General features: G+C 40.9%; 1 long non-coding RNA gene across 1 annotated transcript; it reads right to left on the reverse strand.

Moving 5' to 3' along the window:
* Nucleotides 1–698: 698 nt before the first annotated feature.
* LOC139334298 (uncharacterized) lies at nucleotides 699–2,339 on the reverse strand. Its single transcript, XR_011602372.1, has 3 exons — nucleotides 1,399–2,339; nucleotides 892–1,053; nucleotides 699–793 (listed from the first exon to the last, which is right to left on the reverse strand). It is a non-coding gene; the product is annotated as an uncharacterized lncRNA (long non-coding RNA).
* Between the last annotated feature and the right edge of the window lie 12,427 nt (nucleotides 2,340–14,766).

Raw genomic sequence — 14,766 nt, forward strand, 5'->3', positions numbered from 1 at the left:
CACTGCCACCAGAGCCACTGCTCCCTCCTGAGCAGGTTCCAACTCATCCTAAAAAAGGAGAGAGTAATGTGTAAGTATAACTTCACAAATGAAGACAATTTAAAAGTCTGATGATAAAAATAAAAAAATCACATCATCACTTCCACATTTTGGTCTCAAAGTTTAGAAAATTTTAAAAACTAAACTATAATTGAATGGACTAATTTAGGAATGTAGCGTTTCATTTCTTAATCTTATTGTACTACCCATTAGTTGCACTAATGTAATCCCCAATTCTATCTTGCTCAATAACAATTTTTACAGCTACGCAGCCCGAGAAGCCTGATGCAGGCCAAGTGTGGAGGGTGTGACATCGGCGGCTGGCTCACTTTTCATCTTTGAGAGGACAAGTGAGAGAACACTGACAAACAGTGAAGACTGACTAAATACAGGCTCTCTTCTTTATTTTCACCATTTTTACATTGTGCAGCCCCCCCCCCCGTATTACTTTTAAAGGTTACTGGGCTAAGTCCTAGGTTTGATTATTCACTTCTGTACAAAAAGGAGGCACTGAATGGTTTAATTTTTTTCTGTCAATAAATTGTCTTTTTATCTTTTCAAAACGTTGTCCACGTCCAATCTCTCCACCTTTACTTCTGACTGGCCCAAGCTGAGAGAGTAAAATGAGTGACACTGGTTCAAATGTACACATAAATACTTTGCACGTTCTGAAGATTTCTGATGAATCCTTCTTTAAGTAGTGTGGTAGGCCAGCCAGGGCTGCTGTTCGGGCGGCACAGATATCATTTTTGTCCTGTTGCAAAAAAGATAGCATATGCATAGGGAATGTCAGTGTTCACTGTTCACATTCAACAATGTAATACATGAAATAAAATAATTAAATAAAAACACCTGTTCCTCAAATGCCATCATAACTGCTTCCATCTTCTGGCCAAAATTGCCAGTTCTCTTCTTTTTGTAGAGCTGTAGCAGCTGAGGTGTGTATTTGTCGAGTGAAGCATAGGATGTAGATGGCAGATTTAGATTTGTGATCCTGTGGAATTCACTATAGAGCTGCGTGAAAAAGACAAGACAAGCACATTTTAAAATCAGTTTGTTTCAAAGGGCTTCACACAGCATAACACCATCGTCTGTACTTACCCCCTCACAACGACTGAGGAAAAACTCCCAAGAAAAAACAGGAGAAACCTCAGAGTGAGCCACAGAGGAGGGGTCCCTCATTTAGGATGGGCAGACAGTGCAAAAGATGTTGTATACAGACAAGAAAAAAAACAACAACAAAAGCAACATGATATTGTAAAAGTGGGCTTTTCAAACAAACGGACATACCAAGAACAACTAATTAAATCTAATGTTGAATTTGGTGATATATTCATATTTTTAAACATTTGTACTCACTTGTGCTTCACAAAAGAGTGCAGGCCACCGCTCCTTCAATACAGCAACTGGAGGAGCTAAATTCACAATTTCTTCACGCCTGAGTGCAAAGGTTCGTTGCATATGTTGATGGATTAATACCATGTCTCTTTCCATCGATGTCCTCTTGAACTGCTCAACCATTTTAAGTCTTTGGGTCTCAAGTGTCTGCCTTGTTTCTCCATGGGATAGTTGGGAAGGAAGTTAACTTCCCCTCTTCTGGGTCTTTTGATGTTGGCCCTGGATGCTGCACCCTCTGGGTTGGTCCTGCTACGTTTTCCTGCATTCACAGCCACATCCTTGATACCAGCCCTGCTAAATTTGGTCCTGTGGTTGCCCATCTTGAAGCTCAAACTGTTCTGTCAGCCCTCACAGCCTCTTTTGGATCCACTTTCTTTCAAACAGGGGTGTTTGCTCACCAGAGCCTCTGCAGCCAAGCCAATCTGTTTGGTGCTAGGATATGCTTTGTGCCTATATATTTCTGCAGCCATTACATCCAGTATGTTGTGCTTTTGATCCCTGGTCGACCTGGCAGTTTTTCCTTCTCTCATATAGGCAGAGTTGCCCTCTCTTAGAGTATACTCCACCTCATAGGAGAAATTTGGAACAACAAAGATGGCTGGCCATCGGCAAAGTCGCTCCGGTGATTCTGTGTTATCAGACAATAACACAGTGTCATTTGTGCTAGTTGAACTAAGATCTGACTCAATAATTCTCACTATCTTAATGGTTGCCTTAGACAGTAGGTCCTCCATGTTAACTAATTTGCAGAGGGCATTGTCAAATTCTGGGTCTTGAAACTGAAGGCGAAAGTCATAGACCAGATTCAACTTTTCTTTCACTTCAAATCTGAGGGCATTTACAGTTTCAGGGCGAGAGGGCAAAATAAGCCTCTCAGCGTTGACATCATCAAGGATGACCCTCAGTTTTTTCAGTCGCATCCATTTCCACTGTTATAGAAACCTGTAAGATACAGAGAGAGTGAAAAAAAAATTTGTATTCCTTGTCCATGCTCTTCTTTCTACTACTTTTCAAACTACTCTCATATCAATATATCCACTGAGTACATTGTTGTTTCTCACTGATGTGCAGCAAGTTAAACAAATGAAGTCCACCTAATAATTTTCTCATTAGAAGATGCATACAAAGCACATGCACCATGAAAAACATGGCTCATAGTAGACATTACCTTTAGCTACTTTGTCAAGTGTGCCCAGGGAGGAGACCATGAGTGTTCACAGAAGGGTCCAAACAATCTCCAACATCTGGTCACTGGGAGAAAACAGTCTGGGGATGGCTGCTTGGTGTGGTCTCCTTTATTCAGACACTGAAATGAAATGTTTAGTTGTCAGAATTAGCCTGCCTGAGACTTTGTAGGCAGTCTGTGGCATTTGGTCAGTTGGCTGACTCAGAGCTTTCACAGAATGGCTCGTGCTCTTATGGTCTGTTAGCTCATTTGACCGCAAATGCTCAACATACCAGGTCTCATAGTCTTTCAACAGAAAAAAAGATATCACTTCCAATGAGCAATATGTTTCTGATCTCTTTAAACTCAGGCAAGGCAGCATGTGTCCCACTACATATGAACATGCCTACCACAAAAGTTGTGCGTTGAATGGTTGCCTGTTTTGTGCCATATACACTGGTTCTATCTGTGATGTTTGACACTATTGAATGTGTATCAATAGGCAATGATTCAATAAAGACAGACTCCACATATGAAGTCTGTACTGGCGGCTTGAAAAACCTTTGTGATGACAGATAGAATGCCATCATGTTTTGGTGTCTTTCTGCCAATGTTTTCAATACATTTTTGTAATTCTGAGTGTCAAGAACTATCTTCTTGAAAACCTTGTGCTTCCCCTCAAATCTCATCGTCCAGAGATGCACCAGAGGACCAAAGCACTTGATGAGAAAAGGATAATGTTCGATGTAATGATGCTTTGGTTGCAGTCTTAAGTTGGGGAAGACTTCCTTAAGGAGTCGCCTGTGATCTAAAATCTTGCAGGCCATGTACTGAATGGCATCATCTGTGAAACTATGAGAAACAGCAAGCTCAACTATATCTTTTAATTCCATTAGGACCTCCCATATTTTGTCCCCTTCTGGAACTCTGGAGCCAATGAGAACAGGCAGCAGTCTAAGAAGAGTGTGGTTCTCATGCCCATTCCCACCAATTGTTCCTCGACTAGCAAAATTTTGAGGAACTGGGTGAGGGCGGTCAACTTTGTGGGAATGCTGATAGGGAAAACACAGGATAGCTTTATTCAGGTCCTCCAACGTGAAATATTTTTTTTGAAATCAAACCTTTCAAACAGTGCGCCAGCTCCACAGGGACCACACCTTCAAACAGGTCGTGCAGCACATCAGGAGGAAATCCTGTAATGGGATGAAAAAAGGAGAGCTGATCAGAAAGAACACAACTCTGCTTTACACCATAATTCTCCTCGGTTTCATTTGTCTGCATTTCCTGAACCAGTCTATCATGGAAATCTTTTGTTCTCATTTCAAACCACCAGTTACTGCATCTGATTGCTGCATTTCTGTCTGGGTGGCAAGGCAAAATCAGCAGAAATGCGTAGACCTGATGCTCTCACTGAAACCAGCTAGCCCATGAGCAGCAAGGTTATCAGCCACAACAGAGTAGACTGTGCCTTTGAGACAGTCACCGAATGTTTCAATGTAGACACCCACATCTTCAAGTGTTTTTAGATCACTCAAGAGTGGTACAAAAACCTTCTCATATCCAAACTGTCGTACATCATTAGAGTTGCACAACAGGCCAGCTGAGTAGAATGGAGGATTGAGCGATACTTTACTGGTATGTTAGCTAATGTCCAGTACACTGCACATACTTTGTGAATTTTTTTCGATGTTCCTGGAGGGTTTGCAATTTCGAAATCATCAACATAGAGAATTATTGATAATTTCTCACTCTCATCTGAAAGAAGCTGATTTTCCTGATAGTGGGAGCCATCACAATATGAAAAATACTGTCCAGGCATATGCGATGTTGTTTCTTTGACTTTCTCAAGTACGTCAGGTTTTTGCAACAACTGTTGTAATGATGTGAGAATGGGCACATACATGTAGGTGCGCTTTGATGATTCAATTAGGTATTCTACAGGCTTAACATATGGAAACTTCTCCTCAAAATAAGATTTTCTCCTCTTAGCTGTTGATAGTGGTCCTTCAGAGGTAACAGATTTATGCAAAACATTACTCTCTGAAACTGCCTGGGCAATTTCACTTACAAGTGTGTCAGTGAAAGCACAGTCATGTTTTTTTCAGTATCTTGATCACAGATTCTCTGACAACAGGTTCTGACAGTGAAAACAACTGATCAATGTGCCCAATAATTTCCTGTATTGCCCTCTATGACACATGGAGAATAGTTTGCATTTTCAAAAAGAAAGCAGCCAGATTGTATTGTAACTGCTCTGCTAATCCCTCAGTGCTAGTGCCTGCTACTGGGGCAGTTTCGTCATCATCATATGATTGCTCCACAGAGTCATTGTCAATGTCACTATCCTGGGAAACATCTGGAACATTTTGCACTACAACTGCTACATCATAGTCGGATGCATTCTGATGTTCTCTGCATTTATGTGCATTGTAGGTGGAATAAACATTTGTTTTAAACTTGCAAGCCGTAAATGGACATGGAACCATTTCCTTCTTTCTTAAATGTCCTCTTAGATGACTGTACATTTCTCTCTCAACAAATGGCTGTTTAAATTCACAAACTGGGCAATGAAATGCCCGCTCATGACTGTCACCACCTCCCACGCTTCTAGCCGAATGACTTCTGGATAAATGAACCTTCAGTGAATTAAAAGTAGTAAATGTACATATGCAACTGGTGTATACACAGTGGAATACTGGCCATGGTAGAGCCTGTAATGTCTCAATAACTGTATTTTCAAGGAACTAGAAAACTCACATAATTTACATTTACACATATTCAAACAATTACGTCTATCAACAACACAAATGGAGGTTGAGTGTTTGTATTACACTACACGGGAAGCCTAAAAATAAACTCACAAGCAGTCGAGACAGTCCCAGCAGCCGCTTTTCTTCGACGAATTTACCTGCAAGTAGTGAGAAGCATGGCGGTTATTTTTTGAATGCTGCTTGCTAGTGCTACTGTGTGAAAACCCCTAAAGCTGACGTTAACACACTACACTTGAGAGCTCACGCTCTTCTTTCAATGAAACTGTCCGAAATAGCTCGGCAAAACAATTAAACAATTAAACGATTAAATAGCAAACACATTAATAACAAACGCCAAATGGTGGTTCAAAGTTCGTGATACATTACACTGGAAGCCTGAAAACTAACTCGCAAACAGTTGAGGAGACAGATCCAACAGCCGTTTTCCGTCGACTTTTAACTAATGAGAAGCACGGCGGTAATCTATTGAACAGCGCTGTTTGCTAGTGCTACCGTTGAGAGTGCACACTCTGCTTTTCAAATGAAACAGGCCGAAACAGCTCGGCAAAAAAACTGAATGATTAAACGTGTACACATTAGCAATAAAACACAATTAAGCACAAGTTACCTATTCAGGACAGTCACAGGCTGTGCAGCGTGTAGCCAACGTTGGATGAAGTCAAAGAAATAACATTCAAAATACTTCACAGATTTTACCCAACTAATCTTTATCTGCATAGACTCAACAAAGACATTGATGTGAGCTGTGCCTTTTGTGGATTTTCTAATGAAACACTTGTTCATTTATTCTGGTCTTGCCCACACTCTCAACAGCTGTGTAAAAAACTGTCACGTTACATTATTGACCATATCTATCACCACTTGACTTTATGCTGGAAAAATGTACTGTTCGGATATACTGAATTTGACAAGAATCTTATCTCTCAATTTTATGTAATTAATTTGCTTATTATTGTAACTAAATTTTTTATTCACAGGTCTAAATTCCTTAACAAGAAGCCAAACTTTTTAGAGTTATCTGCGTATATCAAACAGTACATTTCTTCAATTTCTGACTGTACAAACAAGAAAGCAATTAAAACCTGGAATTTTTTCAAGCTCTACAAAATATTTATTTAGATATTCCTTTTATTTCTATTTCATTTTTCTTTTATATTAATCCCCCTGGCGTATTTATCACACTGAACTGCTTGTAGTTTAAGTTGTATACACTAACTTTATTCTTATACACGTTGTTTGTACACTTGTATTTGCACGGTATTCAATTAAAAAAAAAAAAAAAGTGTAGCCAACGTTTGTTCGCGCCGTCAGGTTTCCCAGCATGCCTCGCAACGCAGTCTTCTGCACCTCAGATCGCGCGACATGTATCGTCTTCGCTGCGCGAAGCAAGCTGAATTACCTGACGGCGCGACCCAATGTAATCCAGTGTGAGCGACGCGGTCCTCTGCGATTTTGTCGCTTGCTTTGTTCCCAGGCATGACGATGGAGATCGACTTGCCGATCACCTTAGAAGACTGGCTGCGAGCTTTCTGAGATGACCCCCGCTGCTGCATGCTGGCTGGTTCCACAGGTGGCGCTGCACTACTCCGAAAACGTCGGAGCAAACTTCCAAAAAGGCGTCATTTTGATAAACTGACCACAGATTGGGATCTAAATGTTTACTTTCTCGCATGAAAAAATATTAAAACTTGACATACTAACAGCTCTGCAACTGGAATCGAAACGGCTTTTAACCCGTGTCACCGCTATCACTGTCGGTTGGCGCGAAATGCATTCTAGGAAACTTGTATGCAGAATCACCGTACTGTTCTTGAATCACACATTCAGTAGATAGTACAGTACGACTCAAACTAGCTGCCCAGTACAAATAAAGTGCATCCAATTGGTTTGGATATATCTACCAATTTCTTAAAATCCTCATTCTTAATTTCTTTCTTTTCTTTGTGCAATTAAACACCAAATCTTCATATTATTATTTCTTTTAGCTTTTCAGGTTTATTAGAGCTATTTCTGATGCATTCTTTGTTTTATTTGTTTACAATAAATGTTTTTATAATGATATAAACACAACTTACAGAAAATGAGTTAGTGGAATGAACTGGAATTACAAACACTTAAATGCTCCAAAAATTTAAGTGAACTCAAAGAAACTGAGCTATTGCATCAACATTTCATTTTCGAGTCACTTAAATTCATGGGAATGAGTGACTGTAACTTTTCTCAAAGTTTGAGTTACATAAACTTTATTATTTTATTAACATGTATTGTTAGGTTTTACAGTGTAGTTAGTTGAACAAACATGTTTGCATTATTGTAACTCAGTTTTGAGTTAAAATGACTTACTATTTCAAGTTAAAAGGACTTAAATTTCAAATTTGTCATGACTTACATGGTACATGATCGAACACAGAATTCTAGCATTTGTCCAAAAACACATTTATTATTAACACATGTCTATAAGGTCAAACACTAGGTTCTGGTACATTGTTTACATGGCACCCAACTACCACAAACTTAGACAAGTGTGTTTAACAATCACGTTCATTTAAACCTGGGTCAATGTGTAAAAACATGCGTAAAAACATCACAGAGAGAGAGAGAGAGAGAGAGAGAGAGAGAGAGAGAGAGAGAGGGATGGGGGAGGGAGGGAGGGAGGGAGGGAGAGGGGGAGAGAGAGATTTTTTTAACAGCTTTTATTTATCACTGGTTTACAGCTGCACAAATATAACAATGAACACTAAATAAAAAAAATACAACATTCAAAAATAAAGTTTCTTAATAAAATAGAATAAATATACACACACTACATGAGCCAGTCAATAAAAACAAGGGTTCCTTCTTTTACAGAACAGCCCGTGCAGGACAGTTTCCTGCAGGAGCCAGTCCAGCGAGCCCATCTTTTCCTCTCGCTTCTTCTGCAGCAGGTTGTAGACCAACACTCTGATAAAAACCAGGCAGAGATGTCTTCCTCGTGACACTGGTGTTCATTAAAAACAAATTAAAACTAAGGCCCAGGCTATTAAAATGGAGCAGAAGGCACCGGGCTAAGGGCCTCCACAGGACATCCTCTGACCCTATTAGTAGTCTCTGTATAAACTGGAGATGGAAAGCAGCCCCCCGACTGGCCAGATGCATAAGGCCCTGCCCTCCCTCTTCCTTTGGCAGAAAAAGGACGCTCTGTAGGACCCAGTGCATTCCGCCCCCCCAAAAAAAAGTCAACTAAAAGCCTTTGTACCTCTGTCAGGAGAGAGGCTGGAGGATCAAAACAGGCTAGTCGGTGCCAAATGGAGGACGAGACCAGGTTATTAATGACTAGTACGCGACCTCTGTAGGACCCTTACAGAATTCCCCATGTGTCCACTTGTGTCCACATGTGATAACATGTGGTACCACATGGGTACCACATGTTATCACCTGTGATACTGTAAGGGAAATTCTCCTTGTTGCTTGTTGAGAGTTGCTAATTCTCTGAAGAATTATAGACTCGGTGTGATGAATCAGGTCTCTTTAATACATGCAACATGGAGGGAAGACTCATGCAGAGTGTTCTCTGCAGATCTCCACAATGTCTTGGCTTTTATACTTGACAACAAATGGTTGTCACAGACATCTGGTAATGATAAATCTTTCCTTCAAAAACAATGACCATTTGGGGAAGTTCACTCATCCTGTTTCCCAGGGTTCATACTATACCATAAACTTCTCAGGTACAGTGAATTGCACCTTAACCTTCCCCCTCTATCCTGTGTCCCTCACTCAATTGTCCTTTGATCCTCTTTCTCCCCTCAGTGACAAAGGGCCATAAAGAGTTTTACAATTCATAGACTGATTCCCAGGATTAGTAAGTCATCTAATTCCTACATTCCTCCCTTTTGACACAAAGTGTCAACAACATATTTAGGAATTACATCAAAATATCAAATTTGAAAAAATCATCAATACAGATCCCATTTGTAACAAACCAATATTACACAAATTCATCATCTGATTCACTATAAGGGTTTCCTGGTGCCCATTCTGATGTAGGGTGAAAATCTGGTTCATCATTATTACTTAGTTCAAAGGGTATTTTAACGTGCAGTAATGTTTTCTCTTCCCCAACTACCCCGTTTATCCATTTATATATCAGAGCCCGCATACAAGTAAGCACACACGTACAAAAGCATACAAAAAACAATGAAAACAGGAATAAAAGCATGAATTGCCATGGTACCCCAGGGGCCGAAGTGATCAGTTTGAGTTTTCAGCATCAAACCCCCAGAATACCACATGTTATCACATATAGTAACATGTTACTACATGTGGACACATGTGAAACGTGTGTGTGTGTGTGTGTGTGTGTGTGTGTGTGTGTGTGTGTGTGGGCGCGCATGGGTCAAAATGTGTGTGCGCGCTTGATGAGATGCTGACTAATACTTTAAATGTGTTTATCCCACAAAGGCACATGGTAACATGTGGTACCATATAGAGCACATTTGGAAAATGTGTTTCCACATGTTGTTAATATGTGGTAATGTGGAGTGCATGTAGCAAACATTTTACCATGTTGCAACATATGGAGCACATGTAGAAATCATGTTACCATACCATACCATCGCCACACCCCCAACTAGGACCAACAATTTCCTCTAAAACAACCCAAATTCAAATACAAAGTTTATGGTTTTACTGCTATGGTTGTACTGTTACTTGAAACATGGAGTGGCTTCTTCATGATTTCAACTGACATATTCTGCAAAAAAAAAAGAAAAAAAAAAAAAAATAATTGATTTTTCTTTGTTTACACAACTTGCACTGGGCCGACTTGTTGCTGGTTTTCTCGTGGCAGGTCACATATGTGAGAAATACTGCACATTTTCAAGGTTTCACCATAACATTTTAAACAAGTGCAGTAATTTGAGTACTGACAAACACAAATGTTCAGCAATATTGATAAATGATAAATACATATAGAATCTATATAACGGCAATACATACACTACAAAGATGGTAGGCATTTAAAAGTTTATTTTGACTGAATGAGTTAGTGAAGCTGGACTAAAGTATGAAATAATGACACCAGATTTAGCCTTGAAAGTAATGCAGTACTGTATGTATTGAAAGAACTCTCCAAGATTTAGAGTCTCTAGGACATGTTTCAGTTGGCCGACAAGGGATAAGATAAAGACAAAGTTACCATTTTTCATTAGTTCATTTTTGTCAAATACCTGATGGCAAGTCTTGCATGCATTGATTTCCAAAGCACAAAAGAAGTTGGGCCAATATACATGAAAATCATATTTCCCTGTTTTGAAAAGTTTTTTGAGCAGATATTTGGTGGATGGCAAGAGGAAAGTTTGTGGCAGAATAAGTATCACAATTTGGAGAAGTGTTTGCAGACCATCTTGTGTCAATCCCACTGCTCCAGGAAAAGCCATCAAAAGTAGGATGGTTTGTCCAAGAGTAACAGATGCTCCTCTGTACAGTGGAGACCTCATTATGTCATCATTCACCTGGAATAAAAAACAGGATCCCTATGAGTTATAGCTCCTGTAATGTGGTTAAAGTAGGAGATGTGATCGAACCATTTGGCCTATTGGCAGCAGAGGCACCCCCACCCTCTTTCAGAGGCAGTATGAAATGTTGTGACATCATAAATTAAACTGCTTGCTATTGGCAGAAGAATCAAGAATCTGGATTCCAGCTGTGAAGTGTCAGGGGGCTGCCGTAAAATATTGACAAAATATTGACCATTGGCTCTATGATGGCACGGTATTCAGAACCACTGGTTGTTATGAGTGATATGAGTTATTAGTGCATTATCAGAAATTGTCATTATTTGGAATCCTGCTCAGCCATTCCCAGTGCCCATTCCAAGCTAACTATGGTACAAGGACAACATGTTTGATGGCTCTACTGTGCAAATTTGGGATATGTTATAATAAAGATTATCCAACTGCATGTAGTGTGAACCACAACAGCTCATATTTTACAGGAAGTGATTGAACTTCAACAAGGATTTGATTCATATCTCTAATCAGACTGGTTTGTATCAAAAATAATCCTACCATGTGGTCAGAATCAGAAGTTAAGCCGTTATCACCACCATCATCACCATCACCACCATCATCGTCATCTGTGTTGCTGTCGAGGAGGTACTACAGAGAGGAGAGACACCAACAGCTATTATTAGTTAAGAGAAATGCTGGATTTAAATTGTTGTGTTAAATCAGTTTCTGTGAAAAGGAAAGGATTTAGAAGTTGATATACAGTATTCATACAAAATCATCATATTGATAATGATGATGATGATGATGATGATGATGAATAAATACTGTAAATCAATTTCTAGCCACGTTAGCATAACTACTACTCATGTTTTCTGTCCTTGGTTCTGAGAGGTCCCCCAGAACATCATGTTTGATTACTCCGCTTTGAAAGTGAAAACTTAAAATGCAAACTCATCTCGAAGTCAGAGTCCAAACTTGCGGCCGTGCCATTGCTGTCTCTGTCCGTGTGGTCATCAAGGGACTGCTAGGAGGAGACAATAGGTAGCATTACTTCAAAGTGGGGCTAAGTCTTGATCATGACTCATATTAGATAACATGAGTAGGCTGACCTCTCAGAGCAATGGCAGAAGACATTAGGTGTGCTGATGAGGCCAAAGTGATTTCTGAGCTGTTAAGCTGTTTAAAATGCAAATTCACCTCGAAGTCAGAGTCCAAACTTGCGCCTGTCCCATTGCTGTCAGTGTTGTCATCAAAGGACTGCTGAATAAGAGGGGAAACAATTCTGTTAAATCACCACACGGCCATCTTGCTAGAAGCTAAAGATGACACGCGTGGAGACTTTGCAAGCCTGCCGAAAAATCTGATTGGCTCTGCTTTTACTGTCAGTTGCTGAGGCAAAGCTAAGTAGACCAGAGGTATAAGCTACGTTAGCAAAGGGACAAGAAAGCTATGTATGTGCTAATAAAGTGGATAGAAGAAAACAAAGTAAGAGTGGGATTGGAGAGAAATGTGAAAGACGAAAAAATGTTAAGTGACCCAAAGAGGATTGGCCTGGAGGAACATGGGGCAGTTGGAGTAAAGCCACCTAAAGGCGGCTGGAAAGCTTTTCCGGGCCAAATACTCAGTGTAAAAGGGAGATGAATCAATTATGAATAATTCATCGTTAGTGCTATAAGTATTTATAATCAATTGCACCCATCTTATTATTACTTACCGTCAATGTTACATCTCCATTAGGTTGGCTAACAAACTTAGTGTGACCTCTAACCTAGCTGCAATGTACAGATCACTGCATAACCTTACACTATTATATTACTAACAGCTAGTTAGGAATTATTGAATGTGTTAGCTAACCTCGTTATAAAATAACCCCTAACATTGCAATTTTCTGATTTATTATTTTGTTATTATGTTCAACTTTATCCTTTATTTTGGCTAAGGCCATCTCACAGCTTTCAAGAGACACCAAGGCCCATTCAAGAATCTGGCAATTAAGTTCTACATTGGTTAATGTATCGGCAATAAATAAATAAATAAAAAATATATATATGTCTATGCGTGTGTGTGTGCGTGTGTGTGTGTGTGTATATATATATATTCACACGCACACATATAAACATATACATATGTAGGTATAGTGATAGTGCTAGGGTGTTTTATTAAATTCGGCATATAAGGTCAGCTCGAATTTCAACGCACCTCCTGATTTAAGAGAGGCGAAGTGGTCGGTTTTTTTGTTTGTTTGTTTTTAGGGTGAACTCTTCTGATATCCAAAAAGGTGATTCCTTACCTTCCATATGTTGTAGAAATCTAAACTGGAATAGTTGTGAAGTCAGTTTCCTAATCTGGAGAAGTTCCTCTCGAACAAAAAATACATCAACAGGAAAATTTAGAGAAATGAAGTCGATTTGCTAGTTAGCAATAGTAACATTAGTGTTACTAGTAACGATACTCGGGACATGTTGGTGGATGATGTTTACGTAGAAGCCGTGCAGGACGTATGTGTAACGTCAACGGCAGTTGTCGACCCACGGGCCGGCTAACATTAGCATAACATGAGCGTTAGCCAAACCGCTGCCTCAGAATGGAACGACTGGGAATCCACCGTTCCTACAATGTTAGAATTTGATTCCAAAAATATTAGTATATTCACTCAATGATCTTCCTCTCATCAGTAATGTTTGCCAAAGTTCAGGTTTCCATTCAGTTTGAATGAACAAACGTGCAATTTTTCAGTCCTGATTTTGGTGTTGCACTTGTTTGTTTTACTCCTCCTTGAACCAACACCTTGTCATGGTGGAGGAGTTTGAGCACCCGAATGATCCTAGAGGCTATGTTGTCTGGGGCTTAATGCCCCTGGTAGGGTCTCCCAAGGCAAACAGGTTCTAGGTGACGGGTCAGACAAAGAGCGGTTCAAAAGCCCCTTATGAAAGAAAAGAAACCAAGGAAGCATACGTCACCCGGATTGGCGTCACCGGGGCCCCACCCTGGAGCCAGGCCTGGGGTTAGGTCTTTGCCCACGGGACCCGGCCGGGCACAGCCCAAAGGAGCGATGTGGGCCTGCCTTCCCGTAGGCCCACCACCCGCAGGAAGGATCAGAAGGGGCCGGTGCTATGCGATATGGGTAGCAGTAGTAGGTGGGGACCCCGACCACCCAAACCCTGGACAATGACTCTGGCTATGGGGACATGGAATCATCTCGCTGGGGGGGAAAGAGCCTGAGCTAGGGCGGGAGTTGAGCGGTACCGGCTAGAGATAGTCGGGCTCACCTCCACGCACAGTCTGAGCCGAACAGCAGTGCAGAGTACCCGGCCTTCTTGGAGTCCCTGGGAGGAGTACTGGAAAGTGCTCCAACTGGGGAGTCCATTGTTCTGCTGGGGGACTTCAATGCTCACGTGGGTGTGAGCATTGAGCACACCCCTCCAATGATACCTGGAGGGGTGTGATTGGGAGGAACAGCCTCCCCAATCTGAACCCGAGTGGTGTTCTGTTATTGGATTTCTGTGCTAGTTACAGTTTGTCCATAACAAACACCATGTTCAAGCATAAGGGTGTCCATCAGTGCATGTGGCACCAGGGCACCCTAGGCCGGAGGCCAATGATCGACTTTGTAGACGTATCATCTGACCTTCGGCGGTATGTCTTGGACACTCAGGTAAAGAGAGGGGCTGAGCTGTCTACTGATCACTACCTGGTGGTGAGTTGGATTCACTGGCAGGGGAGGAAGCGGGATAGACTTGGCAGACCCAAACGTACCGTGAGGGTCTGTTGGGAACATCTGGCGGAACCCGCTGTCAGGGAGGTTTTCAACTCCCACCTCCAGGAGAGCTTCGATCAGATTCCGAGGGAGGTTGGAAACATTGAGTCCGAATGGACCATGTTCTCCACTTCCATTGTTGATGCA

Source organism: Chaetodon trifascialis, chromosome 7 (genome assembly GCF_039877785.1).
Source record: "Chaetodon trifascialis isolate fChaTrf1 chromosome 7, fChaTrf1.hap1, whole genome shotgun sequence".
NCBI classification, from domain to species: Eukaryota; Metazoa; Chordata; class Actinopteri; order Chaetodontiformes; family Chaetodontidae; genus Chaetodon; species Chaetodon trifascialis.